We start from the raw sequence: 16,087 nt of genomic DNA, 5'->3' as shown, positions 1-16,087 counted from the left end.
GGTGACAGCTTGTAAAAGCTGGGAACTTGGAGCACAATGCTGGGTCTGCAGGCAGCTCAGCAGGATGAAGTGTTCCTTCTAAGTCAGTCTAGTCTCAGAGTCTGCGCACCAGCTCTGCTTGTCTGGTAATGACTTTCAGCAGCCTTTTTTGTTTATTCCAGGAAGGAGGTGTCCTTATAAATTAGGCCAGTCTCATGAACCTCCACAAGTTTTCTTTCTTCTTTTCTTTCTTTCTTTCTTTCTTTCTTTCTTTCTTTCTTTCTTTCTTTCTTTCTTTCTTTCTTTCTTTTAATTTCTGGCTTAAGGAGCCTCTCTGCAGGATACTAACGTTCAGCCTCAGGGGAGTCTGCACTACTATAAAGAATCAGAAAAGACATTGGAACCTTCAGCTAAAAAACACCTTAAAATGGTGTGAGCAGGGCTTACTAGGCCATGAGGATGGAATATTATGATTACAAAAATGTGGAGAGTGGAGGCCTGGCCAAGACTTTATCTCAACCTGAGCTAGGAACCACTTGTGTGATACCCAAGCCAGGGGCTTAGTGTATCCTGCCCATGTTTTAAGAGTTTGAGTGAGCCTTAATATAAAACAAATGAATAAATTTTTATTGATGGAAATTTTTCCAAAATATCATGGTATTAAGCTTACTGCTCTCATCCATATCTGCAGTTGTGGGTGCAAAATGAGCTGAAAAAAAATAAGAAAATATGGTTTTGTAAAGAAACCGTGGTGAGCAAATGTACACACTTTAAATTAAGGAGAATGAAGACATAAAAACATCTGTAATTTTTAAGTAGTTTAGTTCTTGTTGAAGAGAATGCTTGTGGTTTGCAAGACACTACCCAACCAACACTCTATTTGGTGAAAATACAAATTAATGAGAAATGAGAGAGACTAAACAATCATTGTCACTGAACAGGTAATTATAGAGAAGTTAACCCAGGAAGCTGAAGCCAGACAGTGAGTGGCAGTGTTTGGAGTCCATGCAAACGTTGTTTTCAGATGTTCATAAGTTGCCATGGAGACCCATGATGTTGAAACCGGTGGGGTTGACCCAGGACATACGTCAAATGTGCTACAGACAGCTCAGCTAGAAGGCTACTTAAGTCCTTTGGAGCCCAGATGATTCTATCATGAATTCCAGATGTGCGATATGGATTTTCAGAATTTGGTATTTTCCCTGCTGAGTGTGGTTATTGCTTTGATCCAGTTTTTCTTTGCACTACCCCATCTCTCTATTGTGGATAGGCAATGCTTAGTCTGCACCATTGTGTGTTGGAATTATGTAACTTTTTGATTTGTACAGTCAAGGAATTTCTGTGAGTCTCAGATGAGATTTGGACATTTAAAGAGTCTTTGGACTGTTAAGGACTACGAGGACTTCTGGAGTTGGACTGAACAGATGTGCTGTGATGTGGCTATGGCACTATAGAGCCCAGAGAAACCTTCCTTCCTTATCTTGTCTTTGCCAGGTATCTTGTCAAAAGAATGAGGCAAGCAACTAGTACATTATTACTTTATTGCTATAAAGGATGAGCTCTCTAGGAAAGTATATTAGAGATGACAGCAGATGAATCATTCTAAGCAGAAGGGAAACTCTTGGATATGCAGGTTTGAAAATGTGTGGCTTACTGGAGACCTTATAGTGGGGGCAACCCTGCCATTAGCACTAATGTAGTGAAACTGTTAATAGTGCGTGCTTTAAGGTACTCTGATGTTTAACCTAAGAAAGGTATGAAGCATGTGTTATGAATTATATAGGTGATGATTTAGAGAGCTGAAAAATTTCAGGGATTTCTTAGGTCACATTTTTATATTAGAAAAGAAATATAGATATGGTTTTGATACCTTTCTAGAAATGGCTGTTGGCTCAGTTTTATTTCACCTTGTATATCTCTGAAGTTCTTGCCTAACCCAGAAACTAGTGAATCTAAACCTCATCAGCAACCTCCAAACCTCCTTGGCACTTGGGCTTTCAGTGTGCTTGCCTCATGGAAAACTTGATGGAAGGGGGAAGACTGTGTTTTATGCTCAGGTTCCCATGTGCCCTGTCAGCATGTACTACCTGTGACTCCATATGAAAGACCATTGCTCCATTACGACAGGTCCCTATAGACATTATATATTATTCTGATATTCTAGAATAGTAGTAACTCCTCTCTTGCCAAAGGATAGAGCCTGGGCAGGGGAAATCTACAGTACTGCAGGGGCAATTTCCTGAATACAGCCATATTTGTATAAATATGTTCTTTAATAGCTTTCATTAAATTATCCTAATTTGGAAGTCCATTCTGCCTTTAGATAGGACTGAATCACTGCATCAAAGTTATTGTTTATAAAGAACTCAATAAGGTGGACCCCAGAAAATCAAATAACCCCATTAAAAATGGGGCTCAGAACTGAACAAAAAATTCTCACCAGAGGAATACCGAATGGCAGAGAAGCACCAGAAAAAAATGTTCAACATCCTTAATCATCAGGGAAATGCAACTCAAAACAAACCTGAGATTCCACCTCACAACAGTCAGAATGGCTAAGATCAAAAATTAACGTGACAGCAGATGCTGGCGAGGATGTGGAGAAAGAGGAACACTCCTTCATTGTTGGTGGGATTGCAAGCTTGTACAACCACTCTGGAAATCAGTTTGGCGATTCCTTAGAAAATTGGATATAATACTACCAGAGGATCCAGCAATACCTCTCCTGGGCATATATCCAGAAGATGTTCCAACTGGTAAGAAGGACACATGCTCCACTATATTCATAGCAGCCTTATTTATAATAGCCAGAAGCTGGAAAGAACCCAGATGCCCCTCAACAAAGGAATGGATACAGAAAATGTGGTACATTTACACAATGGAGTACTACTCAGCTATTAAAATAATGAATTTATGAAATTCCTAGGCAAATGGATGGACCTGGAGGGCATCATCCTGAGTGAGGTAACACAATCACAAAGAAACTCACACAATATGTACTCACTGATAAGTGGATATTAGCCCAAAAACTTAGGATACCCAAGATATAAGATACAATTTTTTAAACGCATGAAACTCAAGAAGAACGAAGACCAAAGTGTGGACACTGTGCCCCTTCTTAGAATTGGGAACAAAACACCCATGGAAAGAGTTACAGAGATAAAGTTTGGAGCTGTGAAAAAAGGATGGACCATCTAAAGACTGCCATATCCAGGGATCCATCCCATAATCAGCTTCCAAACGCTGACACCATTGCATACACTAGCAAGATTTTGCTGAAAGGACCCAGATATAGCTGTCTCTTGTGAGACAATGCCAGGGCCTAGCAAACACAGAAGTGGATGCTCACAGTCATCTATTGGATGGATCACAGGGCCCCCAATGGAGGAGCTAGAGAAAGTACCCAAGGACCTAAAGGGATCTGCAAATGTATAGGTAGAACAACAATATGAACTAACCAGTACCCGGGAGCTCTTGTCTTTAGCTGCATATGTATCAAAAGATGGCCTAGTCGGCCATCACTGCAAAGAGAGGCCCATTGGACACGCAAACTTTATATGCCCCAGTACAGGGGAAAGCCAGGGCCAAAAAGTGGGAGTGGGTGGGTAGGGGAGTGGGGCGGGAGTGTATTGGGGACTTTTTGGATAGCATTGGAAATGTAAATGAGGAAAATACCTAATAAAAAATTAATTCTAAAAAAAAAGTTATTGTTATTGTCTAAGTGAGAACTGAGCACAAGAACAGAAAAAGCCCAGGGGATAAGAAAAGTTTCAATAATAATAATAATAATAATAATAATAATAATAATAATAATAATAATTTCTCCGAATTATACAAGAGAGCTAGAAGAGTAGAACAGCAGTGAATTTTGAAGTGGGGTTTCATAATTCAAGTGGTTCTTTCCTAACGACATCACACCTCACCAAAAACAAAACAAAAAGATCAAGTACCTATTATATTTTTTTTTTGCCACTAATAAAATGAGTTTACTTTATTGTAAAAGTTTCCCAAAACACACATGTAGAGCCACCCACATTTGGGGCTTAAGATTTAACAGAGATTTTATAAAATTATTTCCACTTAAAGTATTAAAGTACACAGAGTTAAAAAATATATATTAGAAGGAAAAAAATGTTAAGTCAAGGTTAATCGACAGAATTCCCACTAAAAGACTAACTTGAGAAGTACTTAGGAAAAAAAGATACTTTCTTTGCAGAAAAAAATTTAATCTTAGGGTATGTTTCTTAAGAAATAGTACAAACCACAAAACAATGACCCTCTCAAATTTTACCTGTTTCACAAATAAGTCAACCTAAAAGGGAGAGGTCAGAGGACACGCTTTGGAATTTGTGTTCAGATTTCTGTATTTAGATCTATTTAGATCTTCATTCGTTGTCTCCCCCGCCCCTCCAATGGCAGACAATATTCCAATGAAAAAAACCCTACAGTTAATATAAGACAGTATTATAGTAATACCATTAAGGTTCAGTCATCTCTCCAAAAGTACAAAAGAGAAAGAAGACGATGTAGCCAAGGCCTGATAATTAACATTCCCCGTACTTAGCTGTTGTTTAAGTATAAAAATTGATATGTCTATACTGTGTCTCTTTCTTTTTCCTTTCTGGTATTAAGAAGAGCCAAAGCTGGAGAGATGGCTCTGTTTTAAGAACGCATACTGCTCTTAGTTCTCAGTTCTTAGTGCCTAAGCCAGGTGTTTAGTTCACTGCAGCCTGCAGTGCCAGCTCCTGGGGGTACAACACCTTCCTCTGATTTCCAAGGGCACCTACATGCACGTGAACATTCTTTCTCACGGATACACATACACACATCATTTAAAATAAAAAAAAAATCCTGTGAAAAACAAAAAGGAACCAGAAATAAGCTGATTACTACATAAACAATTGTCTAAGGCCACCTCAGTTCCTCATAGGTCCCCTCCACACACACTATGTGTGTTTTCTAGGGCTAAAAAAATGAGATCTTGCTATCCTTTCTAGCAATAAACACTTTAGCACATAGAGGGCTGGGACAGAACTAACTCCTCATGTGTTTTCAGGGATCTTATTCCATGTGTCACCACCAAAGACTTCCACAGTATTATAAAACATGTAACTACTCTAAAGTACCTATTATATGAGCAATATCAGGTGATACGAAATGAGCAAGCCCTAGGTGGACACTGGAAGGCAGTGTTTGGGGTAGGGATAGATGTTGAGATATACAGGGTATGGAATCACATTCTTTTGTTACCAAAGCTAGTACCAGAATCAGCTGGTGATGCCAACAGCTAATTAGTGCCCAGTAGATCAGCAAGTGATAAATGTTAAGTGGATCAGGCAAGAGTGTACTTTAACCTGTTGGAAGATAAAGAATATCTAAAATATCAGCAAGTACCACAAAGCCCCTATGACTCAATCAGAGTCAAAAGGAAGAAGTAGGGAGAGAGAGAGAGAGAGAGAGGAGAGAGAGAGAGAGAGAGAGAGAGAGAGAGAGAGAGAGAGAGAGAGAGAGAGAGAGAGAGAGAGAGAACGCTGTGGACCATCACATGCCTTCTCTTCCGTGAGTTCAGTGTTCCTCTCTGAGAAGTCATGAGTGCACCGGAACGTAGTGCATGCTCTGTGGGTTTCGGAGAGGGAGACTGATCACCCGACACACCTCACTCCCACAGGCAGCCCAGCCTGAAGGTTTGTCCACACTGATAACTTTCTTGTGTGGTCTTCACAAGTTTCACAGCAGTGACACCCTGCATCATTTGATGAGATAATTGTCTCCTCAGTATCTCTCATGAGGTAGGACAAACATAATGCTGTAGGAATTGTATTAGGATAGCTTAAGTACTATTAATATTCAGTCCCATTAAATTTTAAATACTGTTTTTCATTTATTTATTTATTTGTTTATTTATTTATTTATTTATTTATTCACTTTACATCCGGATTGCAGTCTCCCTCGCAGTCTCACCTTAAAAATCTGCCCACTTCTCCCCTTCCCCCCCAGAAAAGAGGAAAGGCTCTTGGGCTCCAGCCTGCCCTGGGATATCCAGTCCCATGAGTCCTAAGTACATCCTCTCTCACTGAAGCCTAAACTGACAGTCTATATAGGGGAAGGGGATCTAATGACAGACAACAGAATCAGACAGAGCTTGCTTTTATTGCATTTTTATTGGAAAACCAAGCTGAACATCCCCTCCAAATGTGCAGGGGCCAAAGCTTCTTGGCTGGTGGCTCAGTCCAGTAAAACCCACATGGAACAGTTTAGTTGACTCTGTAGGTCTTCTTGTGGTGTTCTTGACCCCTCTGGCTGGCTCAATTCAGGGCCCTACTCTTCTACAGGACATGCTGAGCATTGCATGATGCTTGGCTGTGAGTCTGTGCATCTATTTCCATTTGCTGCTGGATGAAGCCTCTCTGGAGAAAGAAATGCTAAGCTTCTGTTTGCAAGCATAACAGAGTATCATTAATGTCAGGGATTGGCGTGCTCCTCTGGCATTGGTCTCAAGTTGGGTCAGTTATTGGTTGATCATTCCCTTAGTCTGTACTATAACTGTGTACTGGTTAGTTTTGTGTCAACTTGTCACAGGCTGGAGTTATCACAGAGAAAGGAGCTTCAGTTGGGGAAATGCCTCCATGAGATCCAGCCGTAAGGCATTTTCTCAATTAGTGATCAAGGGGGGGAAGTCCCCTTGTGGGTGGGGCCATCTCTGGGCTGGTAGTCTTGGTTCTATAAGAGACCAGGCTGAGCAAGCCAGGAGAAGCAAACTGGTAAAGAACATCCCTCCATGGCCTCTGCATCACCTCCTGCTCCCTGACCTGCTTGAGTTCCAGTCCTGACTTCCTTTGGTGATGAACAGCAGTATATAAGTGTAAGCTGAATAAACCCTTTTCTCCCCAACTTGCTTCTTGGTCATGATGTTCGTGCAGGAATAGAAACCCTGACTAAGACACTGTGTATCTTTTGGACATGTCAAAATTTGGGTAGAAGGTGTGGTTGGGTTGATGTTCACCTCCCTCCACTGGAAGTCCCAACTTCAGTTTCCATATCCCTGATCTGAAGACTCCATATCCTCCATATCCCCTATGTGGAGATTCCATACCCTCCATATCCACATAGCTGATAGAAATTTCAGTTAGGGTCACCACTATGGACTCCATAGAGGCTCACTAGTCGCAGGTCATCAGGTTGTCTAAGAGATGATCTCTATTGATTTCTAGTCTCCCTCTCAGTTCGCTCCCACTCCTGCTCTCCTCACACCTCATCCCCATCCTTATTACCCTATTCACCCCCTGTTCCACCCTGTCCCCTTTCTCCATCCACCTCCTATGACTATTTGTTTTTTCCTTCTAAGTGAGACTCTTGCATCCTCCCTTTGACCCTCCTTATTACATAGTTTCTTTGGGTCTCTGACCTGTAGCATGGTTATTCTGTATTTTATGACTAATGTCCACTATAAGTTAGTACATACCATGCATGTCCTTTTGGTCTGTATTATCTCACTCAGGATGATATTTTCTGGTTCTACCCACTTTCATGCAAATTTCATGATATCCTTGTTTTTAATAGGTGGATAGTATTCCAATGTGTAGATGCACCACATTTTCTCTATCCCTTCTTCAGTTGAGGGACATATATGCTGTTTCCAGTGCAGACACTAAGATCAGCAATTAATAAATGGGACCTCATGGAACAGAAGTTTTTGCAAGGCTAAGACACCATCAAAAGGACAAAACTGCACCCTACAGAATGAGAAAAGATATTCGCCAGCCCTACATCTGACAGAAGACTAATATCCAAAATGTATAAATAATTCAAGAACTTTGACACGACCAAGCCAAATAATCCAATTAAAAATTGTGGTTCAGAGCTAAACAGAGAATTCTCAATAGAGGAATCTGGAATGGGTGAGAAGCACTTAAACAAATGTACACCAGCATTAGTCATCAGGGAAATGCAAATCAAAATAACCTGAGATTCCATCTTACACCTATTAGAATGGCTAAGATCAAAAACTGAAGTGATATCACATGATGGCAAGGATGTGGATGAAGGGAAACACTATTCCATTTCTGGTGGGATTGCAAATGTCTACAACCACTTTGGAAATTAATTTGGTGGTTTCTCAGAAACTTGGGAATGTTTCTATTTCAAGATCTAGCTATACCAGTCCTGGACAAAAGATGCCCTACTACACCACAATGGCACTTGCTCAGCTGTGTTCATAGCGGATTTATTAATAAATAATGTTTTAAATTTTGCTTCTTTGGGGGTTTAAAATGTATTTGGATGTATAGTCTTTAAAGACAATGCATATAAAATGACTGTTTAAATTAGCATATCAATTACTTAAACCCAATGGATATAAATGATTGCACTGAAGTAATAAGCTTTTACAAGAACTGCTTTATAGAAGATAAACTATAGATGGTCCTTTGACTGACACAGGTACAGTGTTATCCATTGAGGTATAAATTAGAGAGGTCAAGAATTTACTGTTCCCTTTGTGTTGAATATTCTGATAACTGAATGTTCCATATGACTGAAAATATAATAAAATGGGTATTTTATTTTATTAAGTTTGAAAGGAAATAGATGACTGATATTATATTCTGTTCCAGCTCGAAATAGAAGGCAAGCAGTTCTTGGCCTGTGAAATCTGAGTGGCAGTGCCTGGCTGTCAGTATGCTGGCCCCAATGTTGATGGACATGATTAGCTTTGGCTCCAGGTGAGTTGAGTGTGTCCAACAGGGCCACTTCTCCATCATTCATTGTCGCATCTCTGCCATCCTTATCCTACAAAACTCATACTGAAGCTTCACATGTGCTTTTTAAATACTGGAATATTTTGTGTTTAAAAAGAATTATGCTTTTGAAGTTCTATTATGTCTCTAAAATCAATGCGTACTTCTCCCACACAACTGTAAATGGCAGAATTTATAGCAATGCATAGATTTAATTTTTAAACAAGGGTCAAAATACCTGAGCTCCAAGAAAAGGTTGTGATTACATGGCTGAGGATGGGAGGGGCAAATTCCAACAGTGTTTCCTTGTACCAAACCAACTCTTAAAACACAGATGCCAAAAAGCTGACCTACCCCAGAGACAACAAGTTTTATAACTTACAGAGTAGACAATCCAGACTGGCAAATGGCTCAATGACCCAAAAGACTCCCTTATTTCTGATTTCAAAACTAGAAAAGTCTCAATCTCTAACACATTTAACCATGATTTCCCTTACTAAAATACATGGCTATAGAAAAACATCAGCATGAAATCGCCATTGGCTAGAGTCATAGACTATTAAGTCCAAAAAGAAAACATGGGTATTAACAACTAAGTTACAAACATTTTTATATTTTGCTAAACCTGCACAGCAGTCTTTGTCTTCTTCTTTTTTTTTTTTAATTTTATGTGCAATTCCCTTTGATTCTCTGCTTTAAACAGGTTCAAGGACAAAGAAAAAAGAAATTAAAACAATCAGGTATTCTATGGACAGGGCTAATGAAAAGATAGAAAGCACACAATAAGCATTTGGACTGTATATCAAGTATCTTAATGGCTCTGGCTTTTAGCATAGCAATTCTATATGTAGTGATTTAATGTAATGCAATAATTAGTAATGTCTAAAAAGATTTAAACAATAGAATGTTTCTTACAATCTGTTTTAATGGCATTGAAAATTATGAATATTTCAAGTATGTTCATGTAGAACTTATAACAGGGTGTTTTTCAATAGTGAAAATCTATTTAACTATTAGAAATTGTTTCAGAAGCGCCATGCTTCTATAATAATAAAAAGCAGTCATATTCATAAATGAGAAAGTTGAGGATTTTAATATTTTTCTGTAAATAAAAAAGAGTTGCAATGAAGTCCTCATTATAAAATCTTCTTAAGATTTTAATGCCATAAATATATATATATATATATATATATATATATATATATATATATATATATATATGTATATATGTGGGTGTGTGGGTGGGTGTGTGGGTGGGTGTGTATATTCCATATGCATATATTGATTAAGCTTCTGTATTCTAGTCTATATTTTTTAATAACCACTAAGTCTGAATCTTATACATAAGGAAACAATAGGATTGTGTGAAGGAAATGCAACAAAAAGAATAACTTTATCTCCCAGAGGCACTAAAAGAGTTTCCAAATATTACAGTAAAATGGCTTATTATGTATGAAATCAAGGTACATTCACATGTTATTTGTTTATTTATTTATTTATTTATTTATTTATTTATTGGTCTTCTGGGTTTCTTTGTATAGCTCTGGCTGTTCTGGAACTCACTCTGTAGACCAGGCTGGCCTCAAACTCAGAAATCCGCCTGCCTCTGCCTCCCAAGTGCTGGGATTAAAGGCGTGCACCACGACTCCTGGCTCACATGCTTTTTTGTAATAAGGAAAAGAATCCTCTTTTTCAAGTGATGACAAGAGTTGCTCTCTAGTTACTATATAAATTCTACAAATAATGACCAGAATGTGGGTAATATCTACATTACACTCAAATACATTGTACATTTTTGTGGGAACTTATAGAATAAGTGATACCTTTTACATAAATGTCAATATTAGTATATGTTTTACATTTATATAAAGTATATATAAAATACTAATATGTTTTACATTTGTATAAAGTATATGTATATAAAATCCATATGCATATATTGATTAAGTTTCTGTATTCTAGTCTATATTTTTTAATAACCACTAAGTCTGAAAGTTATTCATTGTTACCAAAAACTGTAGCAATGCTAAACTTTAGCATTGGAATTATATTTCCTGAATTATTGAAAAATTCACATGATGCAGCAAAATATTTTTCACACAGTAGGTGTCAATAATGATTTAAGGCTATACTTGTAGAATAAATTAAGATCAATCAGTAGTTCACATTTAAAACCCATAGATTTCCATGTAACATGTAATAGAATCATGGTGAATTAGATTGCTAATAACCAAAATTCAGGTGTGTTTTCCCATGTCCTTTACTCAAGTAAAGACAATGTAAGTGGCTGGAAAGTCACCTGGGAATGAAATGAGACTGACTTAAATGAGGCTTTTCATTTTTCTAACTAAAGATATGGAACCAAGCAAAACATACCAAAACATGCTATGACATGGAAATATGCTCAGGATATAAAAGCCCTTCAGGCTCTGACAGAGGACCAAGGTTTGGATCCCAGCACCCCTGTCCTATGGGTTATAATCACCTGTAACTCAGCTCCAAGTTTCCAATGCCCTCTTCTGGATTCGATAGACTCTTGCCCTCCCATGCAAATATGCCTACATAGGCACACTTGGACACATGTACTTATAAATAAAGCCTAATAACTTCAAAGAATATACTAACTCCTACTAGGTTCATTGTGCTACACTGGATCTGTGCAAAATATAGATATCAGGAAATGTTTTAAGTAATTTATCACTCACTGTAGCAAACACAGCATATATAATGATCTTAATAGTATATCATATGCTATCTATACACAGTATGAAGTAACTATCATAGTTTTACATGATAAGAGACAAAAAGAGACTGCATGTCAGTTTATTTGCTTGTTAAACACAAATGTGGTAGGCAACTGAGAAGGAGGTGGAAGGAAGCTGAATTTGAAATGAATCAAATAGCATAGATGTATGGGCTAGAGACGTGACAGTGACCATGAAGCAGATGGTAGGCTCCCAGCAATGACTTCAAAATAAAGGGCACAGGAATTGACAGTTAGGATTTGTAATGCAGGGAAGTAATAAAAGGGCAAGGCAAAAAGGATCAGCATGTGTCTGTTGTTGTGTCTTCAGTTTTATTCTAAGATTTTTTATTGATTTTTTTTATGTGTCCTCCTCTGATAATCCATGTGCTTTATATACTGGGCAGAACCCTTACAAAATGCCAAGTAGGAATGATTTTATACAACATTTATATAAGTGTGGGGATGTCTGATATTTTACCATGATTGAGTATATAATGCTTATCATTGCATCCGTGGAGGACACAGTAGGATTTAATGTCACAGAATGAACAAAGCCAACTTCTAAGCCATACCAAGTAAGATAAAATGAAGAATCTTTTTCTTTCAACATTAAAACATCTTACTTTTCTACAACAAATAATGCTAGGTTCATAAATTAGAAGCCTTTATAAGCAGTAAAATTTATCTCAGTATTTTATAGGAAGCCTTTTTTTATTTATAGTAAATAAATAAAAATTCAAATTTATGATTGCATAATACTGAATAAGGTATAGATTAACCTACAAAGGTTATATAACATGAATATTCAGAAACTTGCTTTATCTTTTTGAACAAAAGCCAGAACTTTGATTTCACAAAGCACCTTTATCAATTATTTTATCAAATGTCCTAATGTCTTCACACTATTAATTCAGTAACTACGCAAATTCTTCAATATTTTACACACAAAGAGACACTGTAAAGAGGGGAAAGAGAAAGATGAGAGAGAGAATTAAAAATGGAATTACCCTGTAACAATGTAACAGTGAACTTATTAGACTCTGGAAGTTAATAAATAAAGAGCCCACAGTCAGGAATGGATTATATTTTTTTGGAGTTGTTGACCCATAAATTTCAATAGACCCTCAAATGTCATAGGCAATTGCTGTTGATCTTGGTTGTCCTCTAGACCTTGTGGTGTGACCCCATTATTGAAGACAGCATGTACTTGAAATACAGAACATAGAGAAATTAAGCTTAATTATTACACAGAAGTTTTGTCTCTATTGACTACGTTTCATAGCAATAGAAGGTGTTATGCACAGTACTGGAAGAGAAAAGAAAAAAAATCATCATAAGCAGTGATTAAACCCATAAGTTTCAGTAATGAGTGACTGGCAAGACATACCACTGGTGCCTTAGAAGCATGAACACATGAGAAGTAAACAATCAACTTCTGATTGACTACAAGTTACCCTCCAGAAAAAATAAATTCTTATCTGGAAAACATTGAAGCTAATAACCAGTGACTGGACAGGTTATAAGCCATAGAAGAAAACCCATTACTATTTATACTGATTCCAACTGACTTCGTTTTAGTCAGTATTCTATTACTCCAAAGGGATATCATGACCCCAGCAACTCTTATAAAGTAAAACACTTAACTGGGGCTTGCTTGCAGTTCAGAGGTTTAGACCATTGTCATTGTGAATGAGATACAGCATGCAGGTAGACATGATCCTGGAGAGTAGCTGTGAGTTCTACATCCAGAGCCACAGGCAGCAGGCAGAGAGAGATACTGGGCCAGGCTGAAGCATTTGAAACCCCAGAGTCCACCCCCCAATGACATACCCCTACAAGGCCATGCCTACTCCTAGAAGGCCATAACTCCTAATCCCTATCAAGTAACACCATTCTCTAATGACAAAGTGTGCATAATATATGAATCTATGGGAGGTCATTCTCATTCAAACTACTACACACTTTAATCAACTAGTCTCTTAGCCCTCAGCTGAGAAGCATCTATTTGCAGAGATTGTGGTTAACATGGAGACTTGGAAGAGATGCAAATAAGAACCTGTAGAATCCTCACCCATAAATGAAATATGTACATGTCACAGCCTTCTCCCAAGGTTCAGAGATCATTGTAGGTAGAAGAGAGGTAAGAAAGTCTAAATGCCAGAAGTGATGGGTTACTAAAAGAAATATATCCATCTTCTGACCACTATAGGGAAGTTTCCCATGTGAACTCACATTGGTAGTGAAAATATCCACAAACATGGGTGAGCCCAAGCCAGAGCAAGCATCAGCAATTAGATCAAACTTTGTCATGAAATTCACCCCTAGACATAGAAGCTATTTATTGGTTATTGATAACTGCTGGGAGGAGAGACAGTTTTAAGAGTGTAGTCCCTAACAAATTAATTATGCTCCAAACATCCAATAACCATGCTCCAAACATCCAAGAATATTTCGGCAAAACAAATTGGTCTTGATGGGGAAAAATGATTTAAAAAGGCAAGAACGAGTATGCATATCTTCCTCGTGAGTGTGTGGGTTGAATATGATCAAACAAGGTTACAAAACTCTCAAAGAACTAATAATAATTGTGTTCACAATAAGAGCAGGGCATCGCATCCCAAACTCTGTTGATGGTATTGAGTATGCTCAAGCACAAGGATGACAGACCACCCTGAGCTGTATGGTAGGTCCTTTTCCCAGACGGAATAAAAATGGTGCTCCAACAGTTTTCAACTACCACTTCAATCAATTAATTTAGGCTTGACAGTTAACATATTTCCTTATTGAAAATCCATTTTAGGAGTAGATTGAGATGTTTAAGACTGAACTAAGCGTTTGGTGCTTGGTGTTCAGTTTTAAATTGCCTTCTTGCAAACACTCATTTGGTATAAAATAACAAACAATGACAAAAGCAATAAAAGAGATGGCTATCAAAACATTTGTTTGAAGACAGAAACATTGGAAGGCAGGAAATTAAAGATGAGTTGGAGTAATCTCAGATTATGAACAGTAACAAAAGAATAAAGAGAATTTATTTTAAAGAATATGGCTGCTGGGAACTGAAAAATTTGTAAATGATAAAACATTACTTATTTCAATTTTTTCTGCTCAATGGTGCAAAAAGTAAAGAATTTTTCTAAAAGCATTACTATAAAATTAATGATATTAGTATTTTCAAAAATGTAAACATATCTACTTCACAGATTTTTTTCTGTAATATAGGACTATCTTCAATATGGTCTATTATAATATTAGACCTCAAATATCAGACTCTCAGCAGTTGATGCCCGTGATCTTGCTGTTGAATTTGAGGTCAGAACACAATCGACTTCCTAGTCAATATAGGCGGGTTTCTTCTTATACAAAGTTGTAAATTTCAGCCCAATAAGAGGGTGCTTTTATCTCACATTGTACTGAAAACAATTGTTTTACACTTTTAGATAGTAATCAGACAGTGGCTAAATGATGATCAATAGTATAAACCTTTGTGATCAAATTTTAGGATGTGTGTTAAATCACTTTAGGAACCCGTATCTGTGAAATAACACCATCCATACCAAAAATCATGTATATGTGCAGTCTATAATAGAAACTGCAAATACGAGTTCCTAGAGATGAAAATATTGCTGTTCACTATCCTCCTGTCAGATATATTGATATTACAGTTATAAACATTTGAACTTTTGAAATTACATGTATACTTTCACTAACAGGAAGAAAAATGGACATCTCATCCATTGAGTAAGGCTGAAAGCAAAGAAATAATGTGTTTTAAATAACATACCTTTAACCTGGAAAGCAGCATGCTTTGCGAAACATAATGGTAGACTCCATATTCTTGTATGCAGACCACATGTTAATTTTCTAATTTCTGTCAAAGAATAGACCTCAATTTTCTTTTTTTTTTATTGGATATTTTCTTTAGTTACATTTGAAATTTTATTCCCTTTCCTGGTCACGCCCAACCCTCAGAATCCTCCTATCCCATCCCTCCTCCCCCTGCTTCTTGTTCCCCCACCCACATGCCCTGACATTCCCCTACAGAGGAACATTGAGCCTTCCCAAGATCAAGGGCCTGTCCTCCCATTGATGCCCCAAAAATGCCATCTTCTGCTACATATGAGGCTGGAGCCATGGGTCCCCCTCTATGTGTACTCTTTGGTTGGTTTTTCTATCCCTGGAATCTCTGGGTGGTCTGGTTGGTTGATATTGTTCTTCCTATTGGGTTGAAAACCCCTTCAGCTCTTTTAGTTCTATCTCTTAACTCCTCCATTGGGGACCCTGTGCTCAGTCCAATGGTTGGCTGTGAGCATCTTAATTTGTCAGGCTCTGGTTGCTTCTATAGCATAAAGGCAAATAGGGGATCGTCTAGGCTCTTGTTTGGTAGGAGACACTTTTTCTCTTTGTAGTAGGAAATAGTTTGGCTCAAAAAGATGAGGTGCATGTAAACAATGACTTAATGCTTCTTTTAAAATATTCCTGCACAAGGAACTTAGAGGAAGAATATTCTGTATAATTGTACATAAGTAACAATGATGTAAGTACGTTTTATAGAATTAAAAACTATTATAACTTAACTTTAAACTTATGTTTTTATGAGTATATATATATATATATATATATATAT

General features: G+C 37.5%; 1 protein-coding gene across 5 annotated transcripts in view; it reads left to right on the top strand.

The window, feature by feature from the left end:
* The window catches only part of Ptprd (protein tyrosine phosphatase, receptor type, D), a 2,270,506-nt gene that overhangs the window by 654,634 nt on the left and 1,599,785 nt on the right, over positions 1 to 16,087 (top strand). For all 5 annotated transcript variants that reach the window (NR_160919.1, XM_017320046.2, XM_030253324.1 and 2 more), the window contains exon 4: positions 8,592 to 8,699. The gene's annotated coding sequence lies outside the window, so the exon portion shown is untranslated. The remainder of the gene's footprint in view (positions 1 to 8,591; positions 8,700 to 16,087) is intronic.

Source organism: Mus musculus, chromosome 4, assembly GCF_000001635.26.
Source record: "Mus musculus strain C57BL/6J chromosome 4, GRCm38.p6 C57BL/6J".
Lineage (NCBI taxonomy): Eukaryota > Metazoa > Chordata > Mammalia > Rodentia > Muridae > Mus > Mus musculus.
Note: the sequence above shows the minus strand (reverse complement) of the source record. Positions and strands in the feature narration are given on the sequence as shown.